The sequence below is a fragment of the Acomys minous genome (assembly GCF_964271855.1).
Source record: "Acomys minous genome assembly, chromosome: 5".
Lineage (NCBI taxonomy): Eukaryota > Metazoa > Chordata > Mammalia > Rodentia > Muridae > Acomys > Acomys minous.
Window position 1 is genome coordinate 112,490,220 of NC_140494.1, and position 21,667 is coordinate 112,511,886.

Genomic DNA, 21,667 nt, shown 5'->3' on the forward strand with positions numbered 1-21,667 from the left:
AGATGTCCATCTTTCTTACTGGTCACTTACTGGTCTTACTTTACTGTGCAGGTTTTCAGATACTTTTGCCAATTATTTCAGAAACAGCTTCTCACAGAAAAGAACCACATTTAATTATTTTTCTTATATTCTAATCGCTGTGCTAGCTGCAGCAAAAGTAGGTAATTATTTGTTGACATGAATCAGTGAGAAAGCATCCTTCTGCAACTCTCCTGCTAAGAGTTTCAAACAGGCTGGGGAGATAGCTTGATCGTGAGGAGTCCTGGCTGCTCCTCCAGAGGACTGTGGTTTTTTTCTGTCTCCACTGCTTTCTCGCTTGGAGAAATCATTACCTCAGTTGGCCTTAGTCTGTTAAAATGCAAAACAAATGCAGAGCTATTTCTATAGGGATGGTGTGAGGCTTCTTAAAAAGATAGATATGTTGGTAGGTACTGAAGAAACAGAAGCAGCATTGCAACAATTTCTCCTCTCATAGACAGGGCCCTTAATAACAAACAAACAAAAGTCTGTTGGACTCAGATATATAGATGACTTTCGGGAACCTGGGTGCCCAGCCACACATTCATAGGTCCCTGTGCCCAGGAACACAAGCCAGGACAATTTGTCACTACTGAGCTCTTGACATCAAAACATGGCTTGCCTCATGTCAGTTATTCAAAGAGTTCCCATTTCTGGGCATATGTCCTTAGCAGTCTCCAGGGTAGCTGAAATTTCACAAACGGAGAAAACCATGCAGGTGCCGTGATAGGAATAAGAAGGTTATTTAGGAAGAAAACAACAGAAACCATCTGAGCTCTGCTGGCCAAGTTCTCATATCAGAGTCCAGGCATGCGCTGCATCTGGGCAGAGGTGCTGTGTGTAGAAAGCAAATCCCTTGGAGGTATGCGTGGGAGGTGATCTGTGCCACAGGACCCTTCGAACACAGCGTCCTCGGCTTTCCACCCGACTGGCTTCTAATGTCCAGCCTACATGTCTGCGGGTGTCTGCATCTATAACTGTTGTAGAAGTAAGTTCCTTCCTAGCCTTCTGCTTCATAGAACTCATGTGAATTTCCATATACCGGGTCTGGGCTCTGTGCCACCAACTGACATGGAAGACCCAGCATTACCTGCCAGGACTCTGCAAAGAAAGGGAGAGACACAGAAGGTGGCTGCAGTGACAGGAGGCTGACGGGCCAGCAGAGAGGATCAAATATTTTGAATACCATGGGCTGATTAGAAAAGGCCAAATGTTCCTCTCTGGAAAGGGTGTCGTTCATAACCCTGATAATTTATACATGGGTTCACTTTGCCGGGTAATTATAGATTATTATCCAGCTAATTACAGTACACAGTTTTAAAAGATCTGAAGTTTATTAGCCCAATCTGGAAATTACTGTGAAACGTGATTTGAAAAGAAAAAATGCTGGGAGCGTTGCTCCAGTCTTGCTGGGGTTGCACAGTGCGGCAGCCTCACGCTCTCTTCCTGCCTGAGTTTGTACTGCCCAACACTGCATAGGCATCCTAACAAGGAGATTTCAACATCTCACCTCCAAATGACTTCTCTCTGTAGGTGGAGGTGCCATATTTACAAAGGGGGGGGAGGAGAACTAGATGTCAGTTTAAGTTGAATTGTAGATACCTATTAAGTCAACCCAGCCCTCAAATTTACAAAGGGAATACTTACACTACAAATTATTCATCTTGTAGCTAAAATTGAAGTGTAGCCCAGCATTCTGTGTTTAACCTGCACAACGCTGAGGAGCAGTGCAAAGCACTTGCTGTAAAGACATAGGCCAAATGGATGGAAGCCCAATGCCCAGAACAGGAGTGTCAGACCTCACACAAAATTATGGGCATCCAAGAAGGCAATATTTAAAACTGAGAGGGAAATGCTCCTGAGAATTACCAAGTGTGAGCTTCCACTTCCAAGTTAAAATGATCTGATCTTGCTTTCTTGGTGCTGTCTACTAAGAACTTTTTCAAACAAGAGAATTGTGGGAAATGCACTTTTAAGGAGAACCCACATCCACTTTCACACTCACCCACATCATCCCCTGGTACCCTGAAGCACACTCTTGACCATCTGAGTAGATATCCACGCCCAACCTTCATGTTATGTTGATGTATATGTTCACACACTGAGATTTCTAAGCAGGAAATAATCAAGGGTTAAGGGACAGAAAGAGGGAGAAAAGCAATGTTCTAATTAATAAAGGCATCAGTACCTTATTTTTAAATTTTCAAAATGGCTTTGGAAACTATTTAGGTATAAAACAATCAGTGACTGATATGCTTGAAAAGAAACACAGCCTAATTAAAGACAAGATTGTATTATTAACTAGCAGTATAAATTTTCAAAGAAAGTCACTGTGAGTAGCGTGTTCATCAAAGTAGTCAGGCAATCTTCCTCTCAACAAAGGCTTAATCCATACCTAATGTGCTAGACACCCCGTTGCAGCCAGCCAGCCAAGTGAGATCCTAATCTTGAGGTACTTATGGATGGGGGGGGGGATTGAGGGGGGAGTACAAGAATAGTAATAAGGGCATAAAATAAATAATAAAGGAGCAGATAAAATAGCCGAGTATGGGGGCTCAGGAGGGCTCTGGAGGTAATGAAACAGACCCAGATCTAGATAAGACATGGCCCTTTCCAAAAGTATTCCTCTAAATTCCAAGTTCAAGGATGAGGGCTCCTGCATTCTCTTGATCAGCATCAGCTGAGCTCTGCAGAGTTCATTCAGCTTAGAGAAGAGCTCTCACTTAATCATCCTGTGAGTCCATCAAAGCATGAATCTCTGTTCCCATCATGATTCGGATCCCCCCCCCCTCATTTATACACAACCTTTGTGTGTACAGCAGAGTTTACTGAGGTTTGTGGGGGAACGAGGGAATTTGCTCACCTCAAATACTTGTCATTGAAAGTAGATGTCTCCGAAACCCGGGGACACTCTCTCACATTGCTCGTTTTCTGGCTTCGGCATTCTTTTCGTTTTCTTCATTTCTGCTGATAAGCTTTGCATGGCACTTACTGTTTTACTGACTACTAAACCACCAACTTTGGTCTCCTGCTTTTGTGTAAGCCCCTTACCAGGGTATGGCATGAAACGGACAATTTCCTCCTTAAGAGAAATTTGGAAGCCAGCTGTTAAGATGATCATTTATTTCAACAGCCACATGAAATAGTCAGAAATCTAGACTTTGTTGCATTGTATGTATTAACTGAGGGGTTTTTTTTAATCCTTTTATTTGCAATAACTAAAAGTTTGACTGAGACCCAAGCATTTTCTTCTTGAGTCAATTTTCCACATCCACTAGGTACCCCACAGACTATGTGCCTGGTGCACAGTAGGCCCTCAATAAATGTTTGATGGATTTAATTTAATGTACTACAACCTATACAAGCACCATGCTGAGTTCAAAACACACGTCTGACAGCTCAGTGCTCAAGAAAGGCAGCTGGTTTATTAGTGGCAATTTGCCACCAGCAGCACTTAGATGTAGATTGTTTTCCATGCTGTCTCTTGATCTCAACATTAGAAAGTACTCCTGAGGTACCTTTTCAAGTGAGCACAGGGAGAATGCATCCCCACAGTCTAAGATTTGGCACTCAAAGATACAATACACAGACCGTCTCAAATATCTGCCAAGACAGGGTAAGCAAGTCCTCAATAGTTTCTGCCTCACAAATATGTCTGTCAGATATATTGGGCCAGAAGGCTGAAGATGATGCTCCAACATTATAGAAAGTTTTGGGTGACTGCTCAGGCAGCAAACTGTCTCTGTAATCTTCTCATTTTAGAAGTTGCTAACCTGCAGTCCCTGTATACTCAGGTATTTAATTTTATTCCTTCTCGAGTCTCTGATGGGGCTGAAGACCAGATAGTTTAGTTTTACAATTAAGCTTAATTGTTTAGGGGTTAAGATGTTTTTGGGTCTAGATAGATGTTTTAAGTTGATATTGATGAGATATGATAGATATTGATTTACATTCAGAATTTAGACGCACCAAGATTGGAAAGATGTTTTCTTCAAGGCTGCCAACTATAAATAGCCAAAAACACTATGAATGTAACATTTATGTAATTCCTGATTGTTTTGTGGTTCTTCTTGTTGTAGGTAGTTTATTATATATATGTTTAATAATAAAAATGTATATGAAAAAATAAAAATAATTTAAAAAGAAGGAAAAACAAACAAAAAACAAAAGGAAAACAGATAATAGATGCAATGTGATTAAGACAGTGATGGCTGGCTTCATCATTATATATTACATCTATGACATATGATATTACACATCATAACAGCATTTAAAACACATTGCCACAAAGGTGACTTGATATCCTCGTTGCCCTTGAAGTGCTAGTTTTCTCTGATTCATATTTGACCTCATAGAATTACTTTGACTTTTGAGATGATTTTTTTTCTACATCTGGTGAGTGTGTTTCTAGTTTATTTTGACTTGAGAAGACTCTCCAGCAAGAAACATTAAGTCCAGCCAGGCCACAGCCAGGCCAACCTCTGAGTTATCACTTGTCACATCCATTTGAGTCAGCTGCCTCCCATCTGCAGGGTATTCTGTTCTCTCTACTTCTAAGGCTCCAACACTATGCTAAAGCTACTCACTGTCAGCATTTCCCATTGGATTATGGGCTTTCTGGGAGCTGATGTGACACCTTTCACCTTTTTAATACTTTGCTATGCACACAAAGCTTGGGGAATGGTTTTATTTGCTTAGCAAATGTTTACTGATCAAATCACTCCCTTCTCGTTCTAAGGCAGGTAACTCTTGAGAGGGGGATGGGAAAGCTATGATGCTGGTTAGAAAATAAAGCATGCAGGTTTCTATTTACTGTCTATTGCATAAAAGATAAGTACTTTGTGATCTTCCCTAATCTAACATCTAAATTAGGATTTGTGATGTGCTGTTCAACACATGTATGGCCCATGTCACCAGAGCAAAGTTGTTTTTCCTTTAACTTTTAGAATTTATAATGGTAAATTCAGTGGTTTGATGCCAGATTCACTTAGTCTGTTCTTGGTCTCTACATTCTTAATTCTTTCTCATGGAAAAGGGAGCTGGAAGCATAAAAAGCAAGAAAGTTGTCTAAATTGTACTGTAAGTTCTAAATGTTTTCCATTTACCCTGTGTAAATAGCACACATTCATCTTGCTTTTCTATTGATCTTGATACCTATGGTGGATCTGACTAAGCAATTAACACTGCAGGGTCCTAATGAGGACTTTTAGATTGCCCTCTTCTTTATTACATGTATTAGTTGAAATCCTTTTGGAAAGAAGAATTGACTCTGTATTTCTTACTCACCATTGACAGGCACTTAAACATTTTTATTTTATTCACTGAGTTACAAACTAATGCTATCCATTTTGTTAATGGAATTGGGACCATTTGCAAACCCATTAGGGTTATCTCTGTGTCCTTTTAAACCATTGGTACCTTTTTCAAGAAATTATTTTATTTGTGGCATCACAAGATGCTATAGCCAATTGTTTCTCTAAGGACAGAAACCCCAATTTCCTTTTCATTTACTTCTTTGGTGGGTAAACTTAATATTTCTTAAGTGAGTGGTCCTTTGCCCATTTAAAAGATGGTTCTTAAGTATTTTCTGAACAAGAGCCGATACAACTGTGGTTGGGACGGACCCAGACTCAGACCTCCACTTCCTAGGCCTGATGCAGAGCATCCTGAGAAAACATGGAGGTGACAGGGTGCTGCTCTACACACTTTGGCAGAAAAGAAACAACTCTAGCATGTGTTTGAGGTCCTTACTAATCACATAGAGGAAACATTATATTAGCACCCAAGGAAAGCTGCCACCTCCATGCTTTCCTCACTACCATCTCCCAGGAATTTATTACCCATTGAGAGATTGTTTGCTAAGCAAATAAGTGCTAAACTTATGAAGACTATAATTCAGGCGGTGACTCCTCAGAGAACAGCATTATTTTATGAGGTCGACTTAATGTTTCCCTGGGCTATGCTGACTTTCATTATTCAAGGGAACTGAAAAAAATGTCTTGGGGAAGAGCAATAATTGGTTGTAGCTATTCGTGTTTCTGTATAATCACTGTGCTGGATCCATGTAGACAAAGTTCAGTGTTTGTATATTTCAAACCGAACAGATCCAAAAATTAAGTGAGCAACAGAAAAGGTTAACTTGCTTTCAAGAGTACAACAAAATTATTCATAGCAGAAAGGGAACTCACAGCAGAAGCTAACATAAGAAAGGAGCGATCAGATATGAATGGATTCCTTCCATGGGGCTAGAACAAGCTATTTTCCTCATCCTCCCACTCCTCCCCCATCTCCCCTCCTCCCTCCCTCCTTCTTTCCCTTTGTTTTCTGAGACAGGGACTTACTTTATAGCCTGCCTCAAATTCAACAAGCTTTCTGCCTGCCTGGCCTCCTAAGTGCTATGATTACAGCTATGGGGCACCAGGGCAGGCTACGAAATGCGTTGAGTGTCAAGGAAGAGTATCTGATAGGGGCTGGAGGGAGGACAGGGAGCAGGGAGTGAGGTAACTACTTCAATTAAAAAACTCTGAAAGTAAAATAAATATTTGAAAAATAACGAAATGCATAGAAAAACTTAGAGAAAAGAAGAGCTATTGACTGAACAGATGGAAAAATCTAAACAAAAAGTAGAAACTATTTTTGAAATAACCAAATATAAATTCTGTAATTAAAAAATTATACTTAAAGTGGGAAAAGTCACCAAATGGAAAAAACCCATAGGGAGGGGTGCTAGGAGGGGGAGGAAGGAGGGAGGGAGAGAGGGAGGGAGGGAGGGAGGGAGACAAGAATGGCTGAGTGCAAGAGCAAGCAGAGACATCATATACATGTACGAAACTATCAAAGAACAAATTTAATTCATTGATTAACTTTTTCATCAAAAGAGCTTTTAAGCATCTTACATTATACAGAATAAAGGATAAATGAACTAGAAATCAAAATGGCAGAAATTATACTGAAGGACCTTTTTTAATTAACAGAGACATATTGTTAATCACATTTAGAAATAAGTGATCTAACATATGCAAAGTTGAAATATCCAAAAGAAAGAAAGAAAGAAAGAAAGAAAAAAGAATGAGACAGAAGATATTTAGAGAAATCATGATCAGAAATGATAGCATCATATTGTACAAAATTCACACTATATGCACAAGTGAAATTAATGGCAATCGTGAGGGGATGTAGAAATAAAGAGGACGCATGACTGAGGTTCTTATGTGCTCTATGCTGCAGTGAAAGACACATGCATAGCAGAGTTGGGCATCCTAAGCATCATCATGTGCACATCCCAGTGGCAATAAGTGTACATGAATTGTTGGGCAGGAACCTCAACTATTAAGTAGTTCCCAGAGCTCTTGGATCTTCCCTAAGTTAATCTCTACCCATTAAACAGATACTCCTCATTTCTTCCTTTCCATAAGCCTGGGCAGCTGTTGTGCTACTGTCTGCTTCTTACGCTTCATGAAGATTTGTCTTTCATGATGAGCATTTTTCACTTAGCCTAATACCCTTCCTGTTCAGCCATGCTACACCATATTAGAATTTCCTGCATTTCCAAAGGATAGATAATAGTCTATTGCATATGTAGTCGATATTTTTTAATGAAACATTTATTTTATTTTATTGCACAGGTGTTTTTTTCCTGCATGCCTCTCTATGTAACAGTTGCATACCTGGTGCCCTAGGAGGCAGAGCAGAATGACAGGTTCCTAGGGACTGATCTGCAGACAGTTGTGAGCCTCCATGGAGGAATCAAACTCGGGCCCTCGGGAAGACAAGTCACAGTTCTTACCTGCTGAGCCATCTTTTCAGCTTCCTGCCCCATATGCCACATTTTGTTTATTCATTCATCTGGCTGTGGACACTTAAACTGCTTCCACCTTTGGGCTACAATAAATAACGATTCTATGAATATTCATGTGAAAATATCTCTTCATATTCTTGCCTTTTTGGCTTTTGATTTACACATAAAAGTGAAATTTTACATGTCTTAATGAAAGGTACCACAGTGTTCCTAATTATGAGGGTCTCACTGGGAATATAGCTCAGTGCAGGATGCTTGCATAGTGTGCAGAAGGCTCTAGGCCTAATGTGCAATGTAGCAAAAGTGAAAGCAAGTGCGAGGGTTTATTGGTGGCAGGAGGAAGCAGACACGCCTCAAACCACCTTTAGGATTGATACAACTGAGCAAAAATTTAATAAAGAAAAAATATTTTAACAAAATCATCAACCAACTTTGTCTGATTTCTATCCTTAACATACATAAAATAAGCATTACTTTCAAGTACACACAGACTCTTCACTGAGACACACTGTATGATGTACTGTCCCGGTTTGAACCTAGTTCCCCTACAGGCTCATGTTTTGAAAGCTGGGCCCTAAGGTGGTAGTGCTCTTTACAGAACCTGTGAGACCTTTAAGGGGTAGGGCCCAGCTGTGGTTGCTAGGCATGGGCCTTTGATGTTTCACTGAGCCTCTGCCTGCCGCAGTGTGAACAGCCTCTGTTGAACACTACCACCCATGATCTGAGCTGCCCCGCCATGCCTTTCCCACCATAAAGAACCCACGCTCTGAAACTGTGAGCCAAAATGCATCATTCCTCAAGATTCTGCTATTAGATACTGCATTCATGGCAATGAAAAAAAAAAAAAAGAACAAAGAAGCCCCTAGTGAACATACCACAAAATGCCTCAGCAGATCCCAAAAAACTAAAATCATGGGTGATATAGTTTGTGAACACCACAAAAACAAATCAGAAATCAATAACAGAATGTTAAAATTAAGTATTTAGAAATTAAGCAGCACACTTACATAATCCTTAAGTCAAAGAAGAAATCGCAAGGCAAAATTTAAATCTCTGTGAACTTAATGAATATGAACACATACTAAAAATGTAAAGGATGAATATAAATTAATGCTTAGCAGGGGAGAGAATTTGAGTTGAAAAATCTTATATTTAAAGGAAGAGCTTTAATACTTAGTGATTAACCTGGGGGCCAGAGAGATGGCTGAGCCTGGCGGCCTGAGTTCAATCTGCAGAATCCATGAAAAAGGTAGAAGGACAGAACACACACAGCATGTGTGCTCATGTAAGCATGCACACACAGACACACACAGATACACACACACACACACACACACACACACACCATCATCATTATTACATAATGTTTAAACCTGAAAACCTAAATCTCACCATTTGAATCATAAAGTTAAGAAACAAAACAAAACAGATATCCATGAAATAGAAAATAAGCAAACCAGAACTAAAAGCTCTGTAAGAAGATAACGTCTGAGGTGCTGCATTGGTGGGTAAGAGCCCTTGTAGCCTCAGCAGGAAGACCTAGTCTAAATTCCCACCAACAATGAAAGAGCTGGGTGTGGCTGCACATGCCTATGACTCAGATTTGTTGGAGGAGCAGTGACAGGAGGTCATTCAGGTTTGATGGTTGTCAGTTTCACTCAGTTTAAGTGGGATAGCCTGCCGCGAGGAGATAACGTGGGTCATGATAACCTCAACACCCAAAGCCTTCCTCGCACATGCACATGAGTAGGTGCACTAACACACAACGTGTGCATATACCACATATACTAGCACACATGAACACAAACACAAATTTATGGTTGAGGCCATTGTAAAACAGCAAGAAATGGACAAGGAAAAAAATGAGAGAAAAAAAATAAACTACCAAGTTTAGAATAAAAGAGAATTTAATATTACAGGCATCATGGAGCTGGTATCAACAATGGCCCACTACAGGCTTAATCTAGCTATTAATATACATCTTGCAAGCTAAGAATAATTGTTTTATACATTGAAAGGATCACAAAAAATAATGCTTTGTCATGCATGACAACTTTGTAAAATATTAAACACAGAGTCCACAAATAGTTTTGTTAGCACACAGCCACACTTACTCTCTTCAGAATCATCCTTGGTCGCCTCAAACAGTGGTGTTGAGTGACTGTGACAGCGACTGTGTTTTCAAGTCTCTACATAAAGACAAGAATTTCACAACAAAACCCACTATTGTGTGTAAGTCATATAGGCTAAGAATACTGTCAGAGGAGCTGGGGAGATGGCTCAGTGGTTAAGGGTACTTGTTGCTTTTGTATGGACTCAGCCGGGTTCCAGCTCCCACATGGAAGCCTAGCTAGCAGCCATCTATAGCTCCAGTCCCAAAGGTCCTAACAGCCTTCCTGGACTCCAAAGGAACGGTACACACATGATACACAGACATACATGTAGACAAAACACACATACACATAAAATAAGTAAATCTTTTCAAAAAGAAAGTTATAATAAGAAAGAAATACCACTAAAAGCTTCATATTAGCTAATAAATTTAAAAACCGGGCTAAGGCTGGGTGTGACTACACAGATTTGTAATCCCATCATTTGGGAGGTAAGAACAGGAGAAAAAGGAGTTCAAAGTCATGCCAGCCATGACTACAGAGTGAGTTGGAGGTCAGCCTAGGCTACATGAGACCCCTGGGGGCAGGGCAGAGAGAGAGAGAGAGAGAGAGAGAGAGAGAGAGAGAGAGAGAGAGAGGGAGAGGGAGAGGGAGAGGGAGAGGGAGAGGGAGAGGGAGAGAGAGAGAGAGAGAGAGAGAGAGAGAGAGAGAGATTGGTTTTGAGGTGAAATAAACGCATTGCTTGGAAAGCACAATTTAACAAATGTGACTCTCACACACACACACACACACACACACACACACACACACACACACACACACACAAAGATGAATATGAGTCATGCTTTTATTTGTAATTCAAAACTTGCCCCTAGAAAACTTTAGGCACTTTAATCCACTAAATTCAATTACAGAAGGACTGCAGACCTAAAGATGAAGAGCACTATAAGAAAAGAAACATCAGAGGACAGTTTGGAGATTGGGAAAGTTTCTACCCAGGACATTAGAAAGCAGCAACCAAGGGGGACAACACGGCAAAGGCAGACTATTCACATTAGAAGTCTGTTCTTCGTGAGGTCCCACTAAGAAAGAGAAAAGACAAGCCACAGATGGGAGCTGTCTGCAGCCATGTCACTGGCAAACATTGATATAGAAAGCACAGAAAGAGCCAGAAATAATATGCACACTTTTTTTTTTTTACACAAATGAGGAAAAGCACTGAACAGTTACTCCACACAAAAAACAAAAGCCAATAAACATAGAAATTGCTCATGGTCATTAACAGGGAACACAAATTAAACCCACATTGGGAAGCACCTGCTGTTTGCAATTTAGCATCATCTCCTGTCCTTTTGGGGAGTACCAAATTTCCTTTTGAAAACTCCTTCTTTGCTATTCTCAGCCATGTAGCTTGAGCTCAGTCTGAGTTCTAGGAAGGGAAGATGACTGACCCACGTTGACACACGAATCTCATTTTCCATGGCTGCAGGGTTGGCTATGAACATGAAGTGTCAGATTCATTGAAACATGAAAAGACATCACTGCAGCTTCAAGTAAAGAAGTCCCTCTCCTTTCAACTAGAAATAGAAGAGCCGGTTTTTTTTTTCTCTCTCTCCTATGATGGCAAGCGACAGCCAGTGAGCTACACCTACATGTCAGGAGACACGAAATTCGGGTGGGTAGCAGAGGGGCTAGTTTTCCAAGAGGCCTCCTAGTGAGCAGGTATGTGAAATATCATCTGAAGCCATTCCCACCACTGATGTGCTCAGCTGAGCTGGCCAGTCCCTTTCTCCACAGGGACAGCCTTTGAGTTAGACTTTTCATGACCTCAAAATGTTGCCTTCCCAAGGAAGGTAGCTGGGCCAGTAAGGGCTTTTACCTCCAAGTCCAGCCCCTTCAAGGAGAGAATCAACTTCTGAGAATTGTGCTCAATCTCCACATGCATGGCGCACATATGGCCACATGAATAGACAGACAGACAGACAGACACACACACACACACACACTAAATGATTGTTGGCGTGCATTAGTGTTTTCTAACATGGTAGGTACTCTTTTTGTGGCATCTGAGCTTACAAATACCATGACGTGTATACAGGAAGAATAAAGATGCCTTTAGAACAACTACCAGCTGGTAGTGGTTGTTGTTGTTGTTGTTGCTGCTGTTGTTTCAACTAAAGATAAATAACTCATCCTTTGCTATTTAATTTGATGGCCTAATAAGATGCTACTGATGCAGACTGAAGAGGCTACCCTAGTGGAGGGAGGGGGAACACCAAACCACAAAAACTTTGACCCAAAACTTACCCTGCCTACAAGATGTTCAGGGATAAAGATAGAGCAGAAATTGAGGGAGAATCCAATCAATGCCTGGCCCAACCTGAGACCCACCCCACAGGAGAGAGCCAACCCCTGACTCTGTAAACGACACTCTGCTATGCTTGCAGATGGGAGCCTAGTATAGCTGTCCTCTAAGAGGCTCCACCCAGCAAAGGTTTGAAACAGATGCTAAGACTCACAGCCAACACTGGGCAAAGTGAAGGGAGTCTTGTGGAAAACTGGAGGGAACGATAGAAGGACCTGGAGGGGACAGGCGCTCCACAAGAGACCAACAGAGCCAAGTAACCAAGGCCCAGGGGGCTCACAGAGACTGAAGCACCAACCAAGGACCATGACCGTGCATGGACTGAACCTAGCCCCTCCACACACACACACACACAGATGTAGCCAATGGGCAGCTCGGTTTTTATGTGGGTCTCCTAGTAAGGGGTGGGGTGCTGTCTCTGAAATAGACTCTGTTGCCTAGTAAGGTGGCGCTGCCTTACCAGTCCTGATACAACTTGATGTGCTGGGGTGGGTTGGTTGGGGGGGATTCTCTCTCGTTCTGAGGATTAGGGGAGGGGAGCTGACAGAAGAGGAAGGAATGGTGGGACTTGAAGGAAGGGAAGGAGGGGCTATGATCAGGATGTAAAGTGAGTAATTGATTAATTAACTAACTAATTAATTAGAAAAAGAAAAAGAAAAGATGCCACTGGGTTTATTTTTTTTTTTTTTGCTTTTAATCATAAAGTAATTATTTAATAGTGTATTTGAAATAATTTTAAACATCTGATCAATAAGATTATTACACAAATGTGGGAGTACACAGCATGTTACAAAAAATAAAGCTAAGCATTTATATATACAAAACTTTGGGTATAGATCCCTTGTGAAGGCACTTTTTAAACATATACATAATTTACGGCATTTTACAGCACTCGCTAAAACAAAAATTGTGGCCAATTAAACTCTCACAATCGTATAGAATATGGCCATAACAGTCTCCGTGGGCTTATTTTTAAAGACCTTGCAAGAGGTGTGTATAGCCAAGCAATCCCGGTCAAGATAGCGTCCTGTTCATCATCGTTTTCTAAGCTCCGGCCTCTCCTGCAGAGGGATCTGACTTGTCAGATCTATAGGAAATCTCTTTCCAGGAGTAAGCTCCTCTTATTGGCCCAAGGACCTTGGCCTTTACTCCCACAGAATAAAAATACTAAAGAGATACTGATTTCTTGGGGGCACATTGTTTCAATCATTGACAAAGAGAGCAAGCACATCTTTACTGTCACTTCTCCCCACAGGTTACACAAGCGCTACTGCAGTTCCGTGCTGGCGGAGGAGCAGACAGGCACTGGAGAGGCTTTTACATGTTTTACAAATTATAGAAATGACGGTTTTATTGTGAAAACCCAAACAGTAAACTGTCTATCACTTCTCATAGGTTAGGTCTATGATCCCGAGATGGCTCCATATCTGCTCTCTTATGTCACTTAGCCCCCTTTTGTATCAACAACACACGACTTACAAGCTGCAATGATTAGGCTGTGTACTACATATGTTACAATAATGCACCGAACAGACCTCCTGCTGGGCATTCAGATCATCCCCAAATTTTAAACCTTCTATGCTGAACATTTAATATTTCCTTTTGTCAGACTACCTCTAGTGAATTAATGTCCAGAAGTGAATTTTCTAAGTCAAAAATATACATTTTAAAGCTTTTGGTGTGTGTTAGTATTTACTGTCCTATTTATTTATTTATTTATTTATTTACTTATTTATACAAATTGGGCCAGGGAGATGGATGGCTCAGTAGGTAAGGCACTTGTCTTTGAATGAAGACCTGACTTCAGATTCCCTGAACCCACATAAATCCAGACACGGTAGTGTATATCTATGACTCCAACACTGCTACCATGAATTGGAGGGCTGGGTCAGCGCAGTCCCTGGAAGCTTGCAGATTGGCTAGACCAGCCCAGAGAAGACTAAGGGACCCTGTTTCAAACAGTGTGGAAGGTGAGGATCAACATGCAAGGTTGTTTGCTGACCTTCACATACACACTCCAGCATGTGTGTACCTGTCCACCCTCACACACACACACATACACACACACACTACAAATCGATGCTTATAAACTCAATCTTAGTGTTGTACCTTACAGTTTAGCAAGCCACCCCTTCCCCTAAAACCTCTTCTCCCTCAGGGAGCCTCTATAGTTTCTAAAGTTTTCCTTAATTTCTAAGGGGGAATTAAAGCTAGGGGAAAAGCGAATGACTGTAAAGCCTTTCTTAACTTACTGACAAATCTGACTACCAGAACCACATGTCGGCACTATATTCTATGTTTTTCTCAAGAAAGCACAAACCCATGTTTGTTGGATACATGTAAGTATGAAATATGTCTGGAACCCAACAAATTCCCAATAAATATTTATGAATAAATAAATGAGAACATCTAGAATTTAAGCCAGATCTAGCCTTACCCCAAAGTCATCATTGTAGACATCTCAGATTGGGGATCACTTCCCAAAATGGACTACGATGAAACTGACACCTACCTAGAGCAACCAGACTCTACCCTGGGCACTTGAAGTATCAATGTTCCATTTTCTCCCAGAAAGACTGCGTTCGTTTTAGGACTCAGATAAGTTCGCCAGTGTTGCTGAGATCCACAAGCTGCCTATTCTGGTCGCTGGCTGTATTTATTGTTTGCAACCGACAAACTGGAAGTTTTGCTCAAAACCTGGGCCCTCATCTTCATCCGCATAACTTCAGGTGACAGCAAGGTCTGAGAAACAGACAACTAATTCCACTTCCTGACACTGCATGCTGTCCCACCTTGGGAAGGAGAGACCAGGTGCTCACGGCAGCCTGCTGAGAGCAAGGTCCCAGATGTCTTGTTACCAGACAATCCATGAGAACGTGGGCATATAACTGCATAAATCTCAGGCGTCTCAGAGGACCGGCGTTTGTTGTTCTTTCCCCGTATGTTACAAAGAGAACAGTCTGGGGTGTTCTGCAGTGTGGCATGCCGCAACAGTGCCTATGTGGATTTTCCTATCAGAAAGCCTAGGGAAGTCAAACTTTAAAAAAAAAAAAAAATACCGCAGGTAGAGCTCATACCTTCTGGAAACTAATTATGAGAAGTAGCTGTCCTTGAATAAACCTGCCAAAAGCAAAAAAGGCCGTAGGCCGTTTTTTTAAAAAAATGTTTTATGACTTTTTAATGGCTTTAGGTTTATGAAAAAGGCAATCCAAATCATTAGAAGTGAAGGAGGGAAGTCACTCAGTGTAAGAACCACCTGAGAAATGTATTTAATCTATAAGCTCCATCTTACACAGCTTCCCCTTCAAAAACATCTCTTGGCTACGTCTCGTCTTGCCTCTCCCGTCAGATCTTTCCAGCACAGCCTGTATCAGCCGCTCCCCAAATCAAGGTTCCAATTTCTGCTCTGCAGTCCTATTTTCTCTGCACTCCATCTTCACTACTGTGCCAGCCCAACCCTCTGTCTAAAAAATCTACCACTTAGATACCCTAGGATGCAGTAAGAAAGGCCTGGGCATTAGAACCAAGAACAAAGGTTCCATCTCTGTCCTCCTCCCCCCCCCCCCCCCCCGTTCCACCAGCTAGCAGTGATCTGAATTTACAGCCATGCCTGGCTTAATGATAGAGTTACAGTCTTAGCCATGCATCTAAGCAGCTTCAGCACCATGTAAACACCACAGAGTGAACTTCACACACCTGGACTGGAGTGCCTACCACACACCTGGGCTACATCACAATACTGTGAAACCGCCGTGGCATATGTGGTCCATCACTGATCAAAAAAGTTCTGAGGTACGCGAGTACGCCAAGCCGCAACATCTCTGAGCCTTACTGTATATCTGCAAACTGCCTGTATACCTGGAAGACGCTGCAAATAACGAATGCTTCTTCTGCTTCACTTTGCCCTATTAAGTTCTTACCAAGTCCCTCAGCACAAGCTCTTCCTGTCCTAGCAAGGCACTTCATGTCCAACAGCTTGTCTTCACCAAATGAAATCCCTGCCTCTGCGAGGCTTCACTCTAAGCTTGTCCCCATTTGTACCTCTCCTTTGTCCATGGGATGTGTTGCCTTCTCCTCACCTGCCCACTGTCAGCTGCTGCCCATGCTGCTGCTAATCCTTTAAAGGCCAGCATAAGTCCTCCGTGCCCCTACTCCTGAGTCACAGTGACTTCGCTGTGTTCTGACATATACGATGGGCACAACTTCCCAGGCCACAATCTTAGATGTCTAGGAATGGAATTTTTCCCGTTTCTGTAGTTCAGTGTGATTTCTAAACCCAAGGTGGTAATTCAGTCTTAGTCAAGCTAGTTGTTTTGTTTTGTTTTAGTCTGACCAGGCTTTGCTTGCTTTGTTCTGGATTTTTGCCTTCCTCTTCTAAGAACTGTGGCTCACTTAGAGCAAGAAGGTTCAGGGGGAAAGGTGCTTGCCACCAAGCCTAATGTGACCTGAATTGCATCTCCAGGCAAAGGTGAAAACAAACTTCTGCAACTTGTCCTCCAATCTCAACAAACACTGAAGCACTTGACCCACACAAACATGCCAATATATAGTACATGAATAAATGTAATTTTTTAAAAAAATTAAAGTAAAAAAGAGTTGTAGCTCAATTGTAAAGCAACTAACCAACTGCTTGGGCCAGGCTGGTGGACAAGAAGGAACTTAGCACACGCCTGCCCTCTCTCTGTCTTACTCAAAGGACATCATCAGTGTCTCCTCGTTTGCACCTGCTTTGCGTCTTGAGTTCTTGGGAGGGCTCTGACTCCAGACCCTGTTATACCTTGTCTTCAAGCCTTATCACCTCCACAGATCTGTAAGACTTCTTCTCTGCTGTGGTAGGAAGCCTTGTGTGGCTCTCAGAACCCTTTGTCCAGACCGCCCCCACGGCCATCCCTTAAATACCCTCTCTGATCAAACCAACAATCTACAAGACACCAAACAGGAAAGTGGGGCTCGGCTCTCCTCATCCCCTCGGGTCCTCCAATTTGCATGGTATGCTGTGGCTCAGAAAACAAAACCCCAAAATACACCACTTTGAACATCAAAGTGAGAGCTGCAACTGGGAGGAGGGGCTGTCTCTGACGTTCCCCCAGTCTACTTGAAAGGATAGATCTTTTAATAGTCAGTGGTGAGACTCTTCCCAGAAAATTCATTAGCCAGGGCAGACTGGTGAGTACAGCAGGAGAAAAGAACCCATGTGCTTTTTGTCCCAGGCCAATTCACTGCCCCTAAAAATAACTTACTTTTCCTCCTTGAAGAAGGCATGGGCATGTCTTACTGGATCATTTTCATTCCTGTGGGGCCTTTTCTCCCTGTGGATTCATCTACTGCCCATTGGCTTCGAGACATTCTCCTAGCAGACCTTCAGGGGGTAAGTTCCCTCTGCAGGGGAGCCTGTTGTCCCCACCTAAGCAACACGCTGCACAGGGTGATGTCCACCCCCATTTCTAGCTCTATCGTCAACTCTCTACTCTTCTAGAAACGCCCCATCCCTTCTCCTTTGGAAAAGCTGCTTTTAACATGCCTGCAGATTCCCAGTTCTACAGCTAAGCCTTTCAGGGTCAACTTTTGAGACTGAAAAAAAAATGGCTTTTGCCTTTTTGATCTACTGGCTCTACTGTTTTCAACATCTGATGTGAAACACAGAGGCTGTATATTAGCCATCTCGTCCCTGAAGCCATAAGCCCAGGCTTTCCCAGCTGCCACTTAAAATGGATGGATGGGTTACATACAGTACAGAGGGATCATCAATAACTTTTAAAAAGATGAAATGAACATGAGGTTTTAGTACAGTAAAGATGAATCAAATACATAAATAATTTTGACTGATGCACAGCATCGCCCCTACCACACTGGTCTGGAGCCCTTTCCTTCCAACCTCACTCCACACTTGCTCCTCCTGGTCAGCTTCTGTGTTTATCCATCACTTCCTTTGAAAAGCTCACAGCTCCTTTCCATCCCAGCCCCATGCTAAGTTAACCATTCCTTCTAGAGTCTGGCAGGATCCTAAAGTGACCTCCAGGGACCCTCGCCTGCGTATTCCTTCCCTGATTTGCACAATGTGAGACACCACTCCTGCTACTCTGTTAAACTAGGAGGCGAAAAGATTTTTGTCAATGTAATTACAATTGTTAATTAGTTTACTTTGAGTCAATCAGAAGTGAAAGTATTCACGCAGGTCTGACCTTATCACATGGGCTCTTTAAAAGTTTTCTCTCGCTGGTTTAAAAAAAAAAAGAAGAAGCAAGAGATGTGAAGCATGGTATGGCCTTGATGTGCCTTCACCGGGGACCGTGGAAATAAACAGGCTTCAGAGAGATGAAAGTGAATGATGCCAGCATCTAGCAAGAGAACAAAGGCCTCAGTTCCACAGTCTCAAGAAACCTGATTCTTCCAGGAATGAATCTTCTTCCTGGTGCTCTCCAGAAAAGAACACCAGGCCTCAAGAGACGCTCTCTGCTGACACTCTTCTCAGTGTGGTGGGACTGCAGGCAGTGGACACAGTGATGCTGTGCCCTGACTCAGACTCAGAGAAGCTGTGAGATAATAAATGGATGTTGCTCTAAACCACTGAGTCTGAGGTGATTTGCTATACACATACTATCGTGTGATAACCCGGTCGCTACTGTGTCATGACTGCCTTGCAATTTCTATTTCAAAAAAGAAGGAGGAGAAGGAGAAGAAGAAGGGAAGAAAGGAAGGAAGGAAGGAAGGAAGGAAGGAAAAGGCTATGCATGGTCCATATTTGTATTAAATTACTAGTCCCCAAGTTAGATTCATTAAGTGTGCTAAATGAGGTATTAAATAAAAAACAATAGTGATTAGCATATATGATTTATCTGTTACTGTTACAGTGGCCAAGAGATATTAAAGCAGTTGTCAACTCAATGTATTACCACAAGCCATGTTGACAAGTATCTGAATGCATGAGTTCATTGTAGGGAGTCCTCACTGCATTTGTAGTCAATATCATGACATGCATCAGATTCAGAAAGTGGAGGTGGGCCAGAGAGCAAAGCAGAAAGGAAGACATAAATATGAAATGAGAAAGGACAGAGCATGAACAACGTTCAACAGGTTCATTTGGCTATAAAAGTTGACTTCTCTAGAGGATAAGTGAAAGGTCAAATTGGAAAGGGTGTTGGGCATATTATGGAAGATGCCAAATGCCACACTCTGAAGATTATATGTAATCCTTTAGGAAATGGGGAGCAGTGATGGCACTGCACAAAAGATTCGTATGGCCAATATGGTTTTGGGTAGATATGTGACAGTCATCTTAAGGATGCACTGCACAAGGTAAATTTTGTAGAAAGAGACCAGTTAAGAAGGCTGCAAGGCATTAGAGCTCACACTTCCACAAGGGCTTACTTGGAGGTAGCAGGTATGTAAACAGAAGACTGATGAGAGAGATATTAGCACAGAAGGAACAGAGGCCCCAAGTTGCCACTGACAACAAAGGTCAAAACCTTGCAACTTACTTCGCAGACACGCATTGAGCATCCCGTTAAGGGCATCTCTCAAGAGCTCCTCCACTTAGAAGGAGGGTGACTTCCTGACTTAGCCTGATACAACTGAAAACCCTCAAAAAAGCAAATCAACATTAGCAGGTATTCCTGCAGAGGTAGATTTGTGACAACAGATAACACTTCATTTTTCAGCTTTTCAACATTTGAAGTGAGCTGAAACTAATTGAATATGAATATGACTGAAAATCCCCCAGCAACTATGTCCTTTCAGTAGAAAACAAATCTTGGTTGCTGGCTGGCTGTGCTTACTACATGTGGGCAACTCTATTGTCTGCACCGTTGGGCTAGAATTCTCTCTAGGAAAGAATCTACTGCAGCTTAAGTTGGATCCTCCAAGACATGTGAGTTCTGCAATCGCAAGTGAGGAACCTGGGAATGGAACAATCTTGCCTCCTGCCCAGGTAGACAAGGAGAGACGTGCAGAGGTACACAGGCACTATCTTCCACATTCAACCATCTGGTGGCCAGAATTCTACACCTGACTCCATCAGGGGCCTTGGCCCTTTGAGTTCTGAAACAACTTCAATGGGGCCATCGTTTATAAAATGAAGGCCACCTTATTTCCTTTCCATCCTCAACTCAATGTGCCAAATGCCTGCAGAGCAAACAAAGTCACCTCTCTCGCCCTCACCCCTGTCCTTTCTTCACTCTAACTGTGGACCTTCAACTCCTTCCTCTTCCCTCCTCTTCACAGACACTCCATCATCCCTCAGCCAAAGCCTTGCCCACAGAAGTACAGCTGGTCCTTTGGCCCTCCACACCTCAGCTGTCTAGAATGCAGCTCCCTGAAGACCAACAGCCCTCACTTCTGCAGCTGACGCCGGGTCTTATTAAGACACGGAAGCCACTGAACCTCTCAAGCCTCCATTTTCTCCCGAACTCAGTTTTACATCCTTTCCTAACCAGCCTACACATCGTGGTCATAATTAAAATGATGCTTTGGCTACAAGTTGGGATGTTTTGACTCCTTTATCTTTCCATTATACCCCAAACAGCAAGTCTCAAATTTGGACTCGATCAGTGCTGATCCTTTCTGTTGGGAAAAAAAAAAAAAGGAAAATGAATACTGAGAGATGGAGAGAGTTCCCTCAGGGAAGTGTGTCTCAAGAGTGAAGATCCGAGCGTGTATTCTGGAATATATGTAAAAAGCCAGACATGGTAGCATCTCCTTATAATCCTAGCACTGAGGAGGTAAAGAAAGGTGGGTCCCTGGAGATCACTAACCTCCAGTCTAGGCTAATTTTTGAGCTTCTGGCCAATAAGAGACTCTGGCTGAAAGGAAGTGGGTAGTATTTTCAAAGATGACAGCCAAGGTTGTCCTCTGGCCTCACACAAACACACACTCACAGACACACGAGCATGAGCACACACATGCCCATACACACACGTTAAAGAAGAAGGAGGGGCTGGAAGACGGTTTAGTGGTTAGGAGCAATTACTTATCTTGTAGAGGACCTTGCTTCAGTTCCCGTGACCCATGTGGCAGGGCTCTCAACCATCTTTAACTCCAGTTACAGAAAATGTAACATCCTTTTCTGGCCTCCATGGGGACTGCACTCACACAGCGCAGAGACATTCAGGGGAGCAGAGCACCCATAAACATAAATTTTAAAAAAATGTAAATTTGTTTCATAAGAGAAAATCATGCTAACCAAGGAAGAGTGCTCAAGAATTCTGGGTGGTATTTTTGACTTTCACAGCCCCTTCCCACTTTTAGGTCTCACAGTGTTTATAGTCATAATTTCTACTGGTTTGTCTCTCAACTAGCCTTTCAGTCTATACGAAAGAAACTGGCTTTAGCTCTGTATCCCCAGAGCCTCCCATAGCTTGGGTCAAAACCTAACACACT

The 21,667-nt window shown here is 42.3% G+C and overlaps 1 long non-coding RNA gene across 1 annotated transcript; it reads right to left on the reverse strand.

Moving 5' to 3' along the window:
- Positions 1-588: 588 nt before the first annotated feature.
- On the reverse strand, positions 589-7,901 carry LOC311597665. Its single transcript, XR_014779312.1, has 4 exons — positions 7,805-7,901; positions 2,882-3,100; positions 2,024-2,128; positions 589-1,119 (listed from the first exon to the last, which is right to left on the reverse strand). It is a non-coding gene; the product is annotated as an uncharacterized lncRNA (long non-coding RNA).
- Positions 7,902-21,667: the final 13,766 nt, after the last annotated feature.